This window comes from Gossypium hirsutum, chromosome D09, assembly GCF_007990345.1.
Source record: "Gossypium hirsutum isolate 1008001.06 chromosome D09, Gossypium_hirsutum_v2.1, whole genome shotgun sequence".
Classification (NCBI taxonomy): domain Eukaryota; kingdom Viridiplantae; phylum Streptophyta; class Magnoliopsida; order Malvales; family Malvaceae; genus Gossypium; species Gossypium hirsutum.
Genome location: NC_053445.1, coordinates 3,278,971 through 3,290,440, shown reverse-complemented (window position 1 = coordinate 3,290,440; position 11,470 = coordinate 3,278,971).

Genomic DNA, 11,470 nt, shown 5'->3' with positions numbered 1-11,470 from the left:
ATAAAGGTCTCAATGTCATCTTTGAATTAAATGGATGTAAAGTAATTGACATTTTGTCTAATAAGATTATGCTTGTAGGACAATGATATGAAATATTTATAGCTAAAGGAAACGAGCATAAAGTTTGCAAACTACTTAGATCCATATATGGACTTAAGCAAGCATCTCGCCTATGGAATCAAAGATTTGATCAAGCGATCAAGAATTTTGGATTTGAGCAAAATGTAAATGAACCTTGTGCTTATAAACGTTTAGAGGATGGAAATGTGGTATTTATCGTTCTATATGTCGACATTCTACTCACTGGGAACGATGTAGAGATATTGTTATCGATTAAACTGTGGTTAAGCATAAAGGACTTGGGAGAAACTAATTTTGTTCTAGGCATTCGAATCTTAAGGGATCGAAAGAAAAAAAGTGAAAGCACTGTCTTAAGCTTCATATATAGACAAGATATTGGAGCGTTATGCAATGACTGATTCGGAGAAGGGAAATCAACCCTCCATATCGGGATTTATTTCTCTTTGAAGGACTATCCTAAGATAGCGGAAGAGAGATAGAGAACATGAGAAAGGTTCCTTATGCTTTGGTGGTAGGAAGTTTGATTTATGCCATGTTATGCACATGTCCAGATATCTATTTTGCAGTGGGGTTGGTAAGTCAATACCAGGCGAATTTAGGACCAAGACACAAGCAAGCAGCTAAGCATATACTCAAGTATTTACGGATAACAAGGGATTATATGCTTGTGTATTCTAGAGGATATCTTACTCTTATCTGAAATACTAATTATGACTTCCAAATGTGTTGAGATTAGAGGAAATAGAAATCTGATTGTGCTTTTGTCCTAGGCGGCGGGTCTATTGTGTAGAGAAGTGTAAAGTAGAGCTGTATTGCTGACTCCACTATGGAGGTTCGAATATGAGGTATGGAAAAGCCATAGCCCTGTAACAGTGTAGATATAGCTAAATCTCAAAGAAATCACATAAGGACAAAATACATTGATACAAAATATCATAAGGGAGACAATAGTGTTTGACAGCATAGTAGATGTAGTAAAAAATCACATATGAGGAAAAATCCTGGGGATTTGTTTTACCAAGACTCTACTAGCTAGAGAGCTTTTAGAGAAACATATTGAGGGCACAAGAATGCAAAACATGACTCATTTGCTTCACTAGGGCAAGTAGGAGACTGTTGTATCTGGTGCCTTAAGTGTAGTATTTTCGTCAATATACACTTGTAATTTTTTCGAACAGATTGATTAATAAAATTATTCATTGATATACTTTGTATAATTGTCTTTATATGGTTTTTGCACGCAAAGCAAAATGAAAGCAAATGTTGCTCACTGGTTGTTTAATGTTTAACTAATATTAAGTGGTATTACGTGATTGGATTGTAATACAGAAAGACAAGTTGTATTAGTAGACGAACCTAAACATGTCCTTAGTCTAATCAAAAACAAGAAAACCGATTAAAAGACTAATATGTCATCTATCAAGTCCCGTTATAGAGATGCTTTATCTTGGGAATTGAAGCGAATGACTCTAGAAGATAGAGACATAGATGTAACTGATTGGACTGATAGTACATCAGATGAGACCCAAGAAGAATAGATCTTGAATTCGTTTATGGATTTATTCACTTGTGACATTCATAGTGTGGCATACCTAAATCTTAAGTGGACGACATACTATGTATGTGTGACTCGTACACTTTGATGTAAGCAAAAGCCTGTGTTTGAATAGATAAGGAATCGAAAGCTGGTAAGTTGGGTGTACAACTTCTGTAGTATGTAGCGTCATTCACAATAGTGGAATTCATAGTCCGAGACATGGGTAAATGATATCCTCTCATTGGCATTACATGGTTGATGAAAAGTAAATGTGGCCATCGGTCGTTCGTATTTGTGATGAATAACTTGATTACCATTTGATAGTAATTGACTTTTCATAAAGGAAGATGTAACAGTTACCATGAGATAAAATAGGATCATACTGGGAGAACGAATATTATCTCAAATATATTAAAGACATCATATGATGGTAACACACTTATGACAAGATCATTGGACAAGAACTAATCAAGTTGCTTTCGTAATCGCATGTCATTGGGGAGAGCTTAGTCACGATACTATAATGGAATGACTCCATGACTAAATAAGTTTATAATTAATAGGTGAAATGCTAGAACTTAATTATAAATAATTTGATCCTTAATTGTATATGTCCAATCGGTCCCCCGCTAGCTCGTAGAAACCATAAATGAATTGTGTTTTGATCAAAACGAAAATAGAAATGGAAATGAGAAATCAATTCATGATATCTCAAAAATGATCAGAAGATTGAGTTAATATTTTTGAGCTATTTTAAAGCCCCAAAATGAAAATAAACCATGCAATCATAGTGAACAAGTTGAATGGTGAAATATTAAATATATTTTCTTGGAAATTTTATTAGGGTAAAATCGTCATAATTTTATCGAGGGTAAAATTGGGATGAGAAAATAATTTAATATAACTATTGAAGTTTATCTTGGAAATGGAAAACAAAATGGGTTAGATCAGATTACAAAGTATTGGGTTAAAAAGTTGGGAAGTACTTGTAATTGGACCCAATGTGAGAGGGGCTCAAAATCCACTTATGGAATATGAAGGGGAGGCAACTCTAGTATGAAAAAAGGGATGTGCCGCCACCCTAATCCTACTCTAAGTAGGAAGTGTTTTCTATTTGAAATAAACTTCTCTAATTCAACAAGGGTTCTACCTTCTCTCCCTATAAATAGATGGCACCGGTAGAGCTATTTACAGACAACTTTCAATTATCATTATTTTCCTGAATATAAAGAGACTTTTATTCTCTAAGAATTAAATATATTTTTTGAAATAACGATTCTGTCAGTTTCTATTTGAGAAGAGAATTTTCGTTTCACCCTAAAAGAAAAGAAAACTATTTATAATTTTTGTGTTTGATTTGATTTGATCGAGCCCACACTCGAGGCAATTTGTGGTATGAGAATGGTAGGGAAGATCATGTGTTGAAAGCTGAGAATGACAAGGATCCATTTATCTAACATAGGTATGATTTTGGTCTAGGGTTTATTACTAAAATATCACAAACCAAATCGGTTTTCAAAATTTTTATTTTTCGTTGTGCAAGAAAATCTTTTCAAGCCGGATTTTTTCAAAAAAAATTAACATAAATAGATTATTTTGAAGTTATTCCAATCATTTCTAGGTTTTCTTTAAATTTTGGTTACAAATGGGGACCATTTAGGCTTATTTGGGTCAAAACAGGGTCAATGTCGGGATATTGGGAAATGGGTGTTGCGACATTGATCTTTTGATGTCACGACGCCGAGAGCAGATTACTCTATTATCTATAATGTCACAACACTAACTTATGGTGTTGTGACATAGCCCAATGCCGCGACATTGAAGGTTGGATGTCGTGAAACCATAAACAAATTGCCCAAAACATAACTTAAACACCTAAAACTAAGTCAAAACTATCTTTAAACATTTCATAACATTTCTAAACACTTTTAGAACTCAAAATATGTCAACTTATGATTCAAAAAATTCATATAACGCGTGAGTATATCCATCTAAGGAAGATTATCCCAAGGTACAAAATGATATTAAGCATGCATGACATAATTTTGGAACCACTTAGTTACTTTACAACAAAAATTCATATGGTTCTAATCCTATGTACATGACACTTATTATCAATATCTATGTTCCATACACTTCAATCCTTGCTTGATTATGAGATGAGGATGAGGATGGCCATTTCAAAAGATGCCTTCAAAACGACTTTACCTACGCGTTCAAAACAACGTGTTAAGCTGGTGAAAGCTTAGTAAGCACTTAGAATTCTAACTTACCTTTGGATTCAATATAGTATATTAGTAAATAAGTACTTAAATAATAAATATAATAAACATGGCTACTAAAAACTACTTAAAGATAAAGATTGATATGGGCAACAAGGTTAAGTAATATCATTTCACTTACCACATTTTCTTCATACATTTTCATTCATTAATCACTCACTTTTCCTATTGTAACTTGAGTGAACAAAAAGGATATACAAAATATAATCACGAAGTATACAAGCACATTAGTGTTAGGTTATCACAAAAACTAATAATGTTAAAACACGAGCACCAATGTGCTAAATTTACGAGGGCGCTAAGAAAATTCCTAATTGCATGTTATTTATATCCCACATATTCAAAACTTTCCACAAGGGCTTTAACATTATTATAGATCCAATATTCATCACAAGCACAATCAACTTTCATAATTTCATAGTCACTTATAACTTTCCAACTTTTTACAATTTAGTCATTTTCTCTATACATATATTCACATCACAATAACCACATTTATTTACTACTTCCTGAATTATTCACATATTTATTAAGTTACAAATACTCAAGTTCATGACATTAACACTTTCATTATCATAAATTTCAAAAACCTAATTAAGTAAGAAGAATCCTAAAGTACTTACAAATTTGTCTAAATTATACTTCCTTCAAGCTTTGTTTACTTGTTGTCCTTGTCTAAACTCCTTGTAGCTTCTTCCTTGTCTTTCTCTTCATTTCATATCAATACATAAAATATAATATATCAATATTCTTATCCATAAATAATCAAATTAGACATGAACTATTTAATCATGATATCTATTAAATCTAGTTCTAATTCTAGATTTCTCTTTCAAACATGTCTCTCACTTTCCACTTGAAAAATAAGCTTGCTAGTTTGCTAGTTGTGGTAACTTGATTAGCTAAGGATTTTATGGAATTTGATGTTTTGAGCTTGAAAATTAACCATACAATATTCATCAACTTACTAATTAATCTCAAATTTATTTACAAAAATACGTCATAATCAAACATTAGCCCTAATATAAATTCAAAATTATTCTCTGAAGCAACGTCAATGTATCTACTCCATGAGGTTGGTTTTCATACTTGCCTAATCAAAATCATGAAACAGTTAACAGAAACTAGAATGAAAACTAACACCAACACCTCAAATCTTATTCAAGAACAAAATTAAAGCTAAAATAATAGAAAAATACTTGACAAAACTTACACCACCACTACGATCGAAGAACGATCTTACCCACGTACAAGAAGAAAATTAAAACGAAAAAAAAGCAAAAACCAATGGAAATGGAGAAAAGAAAATAAAAAAAAGAAAAATGGAGAAGAAGGGAAGAAAGAAAGAACGTGAGAGTGAGAGAGACAATTTGGGATAATTTCTTAACCATTCACATCCCACTAAGTCCCATAATTAACCACCCACACCCTCTAATCCCACAGATAACACTCACCAGATCCTTGTATAGTTCAAAACAAAAATAATTTCCACTTACCTACACAAGGGCTTGAAAGAGACTAGGGTAAGTTTAACAATCACCTTACTACTAAACCAACGGGCTTATTCTTATAAACCAAATGCACTCGAATATTTCTTAAAATCAATACAATAAATCGTTTGCCAATCTCGGAGTATCTTTAAAAAACGATGCTTTGGAAACTATCTTTTAATTGGTTGAATGTCTTGTATATGCACTCCTATCTGTGATTTATTTGGATTATGAGTCTGACATTTCTTTATAATGGCTAATGAGTCACCTTCCACTGTTACCTCCGACCACCCCATTTCGAGACCCATTTGCACCGCCCGGTGGCACGCAAGAGCTTCGACAGAAAAAACTGTTGAGACCCCATCATGAATCTCCAAGCATGAAATCAAAACACGCCCTCGACATTCCTCGCGATAAAACCCAAGGTCGACCTAAAGTTATGACCGTTATATGCACCGTTGAAATTGATTTTTATAGCATAACCAGATGGACTCTCCATTCAACTGCCTCATGTTCCCTTGTAAGGTTCCTCCTGTCAGTTTCATTAATCTCAATAATGTAGTTAATAATAAACCATGCTATTTCCGTTCGTCTATTCTAGCATTTCTGTTGCTTCAGATGGCCCAAAATGCACAACAGAACAAGCGCCTCTGATAGATTGAACATTCTCCAAAAACCCATGTGTGTCACTGTGCAAAACCCAACTCTGGTCTATTAAGGATATTTGATAAACTTAAACCTAACCAAACCTCGACAGATATAGGGCAATCGCGAATAAATGTCTATAGTCTCAGCACCTCTTCCACATCGAGGACAAGTCACATGATTCACAATTTCCTATGCTGCATGTTGACTAGTGTAGGTAAATAATTCCAAGATATCCTCCATAGTGTAATTTTCAATTTAGAAGGGAGATTTAGGCACCATAGTTTTTTATAGAAATCTTTGTAGCTGGTCTGTAAAGCATAAGAATTAGGGCTCCTAGGAAATTTTTGTAATAGTTTGTAGGCACTATGTACCGAAAACTCCCCGAGAGCTCACCACTTCACACAAACAGATCATTATGGGCTTTCTTCGCCAGAGGATATGGAGGATCCTGGCAGCATCCACCTCCGAGAAGGTATTGACAATCAACTTTGCTTCCATGCTCTATTATTAACATTTATTAGATTTGCCACTGTAGAATTTTGCATGCTATGAACAATGTAAGATGACTTGTAATTTTCAACCCTTGGAATCCAAGCATCTTCATTAATTGATATTTGGTATTTTAAAATGGGAAAAAGGATGAAAACTCATCCTCTTCTTCCCTACACTACTCGACCTTCACTTCTTCACTAAGGGAAGCTTTCCCTTTTAATTTTCTTGCCATTTTCTCTAAATCTCTTAAAAATTCTCAACATTTCCTTTCAGGTTTTTTTAACAAAATAAACCCATTGTTATATTTCTACCTTCAAGTTCTCTATTTTTAGCTAAGGTTTTTTTTTCAGCGGTAAACTATTTGTTTGAATATTGTTGGAATGGTATATAGGTTGTTCTTATATTTCCTTAAATTTACTATGATATTCTGAATACCTTGTGTCTTAATTGTTAATGCTTTTTTTCCTTTGCATTATAATTGATTCCATGGTTTAGTTTTAGCATTGAGTTAATGGATTAAAAGGAAGTATTGAGGTGATTATCCTTTTAAGTTTTTGTTTAAAATGCCAAATAGAGAGATTATTAGTGCCATTTATAACCATCAACTTCAACTCTAATTGCAACTAAGGAAAAGTGGGTAACATATTATAACTTGTCTTATTTTCACTACACAAAAACAGGCTTTTAGCGGCGTTTTTAGCGGCGTTTGGATAAAAAACGCCGCTAACGATCGATCATTAGCGGCGCATTACGGAAAACGCCGCTGAAATAACCATTAGTGGCGTTTTTGAGAAAGCGCCACAAAAAACCTAAGCCCAACGACGTCGTTTCTCGAGCTTTCGGGGATTTAGCGGCGTTTTTAAGAAAGCGCCGCTAATGCTCAGGGCTTTAGCGGCGTTTTTGCAAAAGCGCCGCAAAAAAACTAAGCCAACGACGCCGTTTTATGAGCTTTCGGGGATTTAGCGGCGTTTATAAGAAAGCGCCGCTAATGCTCAGGGCTTTAGCGGCGTTTGTGGGAAAGCGCACAAAAAAACCTAAGCCCCACGACGCCGTTTTCTGAGCTTTAGGGATTTAGCGGCGTTTTTAAGAAAGCCGCTAATGCTCAGGCTTTAGCGGCGTTTTTGAAAAAGCGCCGCAAAAAAAAACCTCGAGCTTTCGGGGATTTAGCGGCGTTTTTGGAAAGCACCGCTAAAAATATTTTATCTTAATTGGTTTATTCATATTAAATAAAATTCAATTTATTTCTAATTGAATATTTAAAATCTTCAGAAAAAAATAATGACATGTAGAAATAATTTGAAATAAAACACATGGAAAAATTAAAATATTATTATTTAAAATAATTGTAAATGAGATAATAATAAATTTGTTTAGGGTTTTTGGTTTAGGGTATATGATTTTTTAAGATTTAAGGCCGATTTAGGAGTTCATATTTTAATATTTAGGGAGTATGGGTTTAGGGATTATGGATTAGGCGTTAGGATTTAAGGTTTAGGGTTAGAGGGTTAGGGGTTTAGGGATTAAAAGTTAGGGATTCAAGGGTCGAGTTAGGGTTTTGGTTTAGATTAATTATTTTTTAATTTATATTTTAAATATGTTCTTATATAATTGTAAAAGAGATAATAATAAATTTGTTTAGGGTTTTTAGTTAGGGTATATGATTAATTTAAGATTTAAAGCCGGTTTAAGAGTTCATATTTAAGGTTTAAGGAGTATGGATTTAGGATTATGAAGTAGGAATTATGGTTTAAGGGTTGGATTTAAGGTTTAGGGGTTAAGGATTTAAGGTTAGATGTTTGGGGTTAGAGTTAGGGATTCAGGGGTCGAGTTAAGGTTTTGAATTTATTAATTCTATTTAAATATTTTAAATATATCAATGTTTAATTACATAAATATAAAAGCATTATTGAATTGGTATAAATTTTATCATTTAACAAATCTCAAGTAACCTTAAATTAACACTCTAAATTAACCATTAATACATATAAAATTATCTTATATATCTCTTAAATAATTTAAATATACTATAATTTCAATATATTGGATTTATATTAATATGTTTACAATTATATATAGAACATATTTAAATAAATTAAATAAATTCAAAACCTTAACTCGACCCTGAATCCCTAACTCTTAACCCCAAACATCTAACCCTTAAATCCTTAACCCCTAAACCTTAAATCCCAACCCTTAAACCATAATTCCTACTTCATAATCCTAAATCCATACTCCTTAAACCTTAAATATGAACTCTTAAACCGGCTTTAAATCTTAAATTAATCATATACCCTAAACTAAAAACCCTAAACAAATTTATTATTATCTCTTTTACAATTATATAAGAACATATTTAAAATATAAATTAAAAAATAATTAATCTAAACCAAAACCCTAACTCGACCCTTGAATCCTAACTTTTAATCCCTAAACCCCTAACCCTCTAACCTAAACCTTAAATCCTAACGCCTAATCCATAATCCCTAAACCCATACTCCCTAAATATTAAAATATGAACTCCTAAATCGGCCTTAAATCTTAAAAAATCATATACCCTAAACCAAAAACCCTAAACAAATTTATTATTATCTCATTTACAATTATTTTAAATAATAATATTTTAATTTTTCCATGTGTTTTATTTCAAATTATTTCTACATGTCATTATTTTTTTCTGAAGATTTTAAATATTCAATTAGAAATAAATTGAATTTTATTTAATATGAATAAACCAATTAAGATAAAATATTTTTAGCGGTGCTTTTCCAAAAACGCCGCTAAATCCCCGAAAGCTCGAGGTTTTTTTTGCGGCGCTTTTTCAAAAACGCCGCTAAAGCCTGAGCATTAGCGGCGCTTTCTTAAAAACGCCGCTAAATCCCTAAAGCTCAGAAAACGGCGTCGTGGGGCTTAGGTTTTTTTGTGGCGCTTTCCCACAACGCCGCTAAAGCCCTGAGCATTAGCGCGCTTTCTTATAAACGCCGCTAAATCCCGAAAGCTCATAAAACGGCGTCGTTGGGCTTAGGTTTTTTTGCGGCGCTTTTGCAAAAACGCCGCTAAAGCCCTGAGCATTAGCGGCGCTTTCTTAAAAACGCCGCTAAATCCCCGAAAGCTCGAGAAACGACGTCGTTGGGCTTAGGTTTTTTGTGGCGCTTTCTCAAAAACGCACTAATGGTTATTTTCAGCGGCGTTTTCCGTAATGCGCCGCTAATGATCGATCGTTAGCGGCGTTTTTTATCCAAACGCCGCTAAAAACGCCGCTAAAAGCCTGTTTTTGTGTAGTGAAAATAAGACAAGTTATAATATGTTACCCACTTTTCCTTAGTTGCAATTAGAGTTGAAGTTGATGGTTATAAATGGCACTAATAATCTCTCTATTTGGCATTTTTAAACAAAAACTTAAAGGATAATCACCTCAATACTTCCTTTTAATCCATTAACTCAATGCTAAAACTAAACCATGGAATCAATTATAATGCAAAGGAAAAAAGCATTAACAATTAAGACACAAGGTATTCAGAATATCATAGTAAATTTAAGGAAATATTAAGAACAACCTATATACCATTCCAACAATATTCAAACAAATAGTTTACCGCTGAAAAAAAAAACCTTAGCTAAAAATAGAGAACTTGAAGGTAGAAATATAACAATGGGTTTATTTTGTTAAAAAAACCTGAAAGGAAATGTTGAGAATTTTTAAGAGATTTAGAGAAAATGGCAAGAAAATTAAAAGGGAAAGCTTCCCTTAGTGAAGAAGTGAAGGTCGAGTAGTGTAGGGAAGAAGAGGATGAGTTTTCATCCTTTTTCCCATTTTAAAATACCAAAATATCAATTAATGAAGATGCTTGGATTCCAAGGGTTGAAAATTACAAGTCATCTTACATTGTTCATAGCATGCAAAATTCTACAGTGGCAAATCTAATAAATGTTAATAATAGAGCATGGAAGCAAAAGTTGATTGTCAATACCTTCTCGGAGGTGGATGCTGCCAGGATCCTCCATATCCCTCTGGCGAAGAAAGCCCATAATGATCTGTTTGTGTGAAGTGGTGAGCTCTCGGGGGAGTTTTCGGTACATAGTGCCTACAAACTATTACAAAAATTTCCTAGGAGCCCTAATTCTTATGCTTTACAGACCAGCTACAAAGATTTCTATAAAAAACTATGGTGCCTAAATCTCCCTTCTAAATTGAAAATTACACTATGGAGGATATCTTGGAATTATTTACCTACACTAGTCAACATGCAGCATAGGAATTGGTGAATCATGTGACTTGTCCTCGATGTGGAAGAGGTGCTGAGACTATAGACATTTATTCCGCGATTGCCCTATATCTGTCGAGGTTTGGTTAGGTTTAAGTTTATCAAATATCCTTAATAGACCAGAGTTGGGTTTTGCACAGTGACACACATGGTTTTTGGAGAATGTTCAATCTATCAGAGGCGCTTGTTCTGTTGTGCATTTTGGCCATCTGAAGCAACAGAAATGCTAGAATAGACGAACGGAAATAGCATGGTTTATTATTAACTACATTATTGAGATTAATGAAACTGACAGGAGGAACCTTACAAGGGAACATGAGGCAGTTGAATGGAGAGTCCATCTGTTATGCTATAAAAATCAATTTCAACGGTGCATATAACGGTCATAACTTTAGGTCGACCTTGGGTTTTATCGCGAGGAATGTCGAGGGGCGTGTTTTGATTTCATGCTTGGAGATTCATGATGGGGTCTCAACAGTTTTTTCTGTCGAAGCTCTTGCGTGCCACGGGCGGTGCAAATGGGTCTCGAAATGGGGTGGTCGGAGGTAACAGTGGAAGGTGACTCATTAGCCATTATAAAGAAATGTCAGACTCATAATCCAAATAATCACAGATAGGAGTGCATATACAAGACATTCAACATTAAAAGATAGTTTCCAAAGCATCGTTTTAATATAA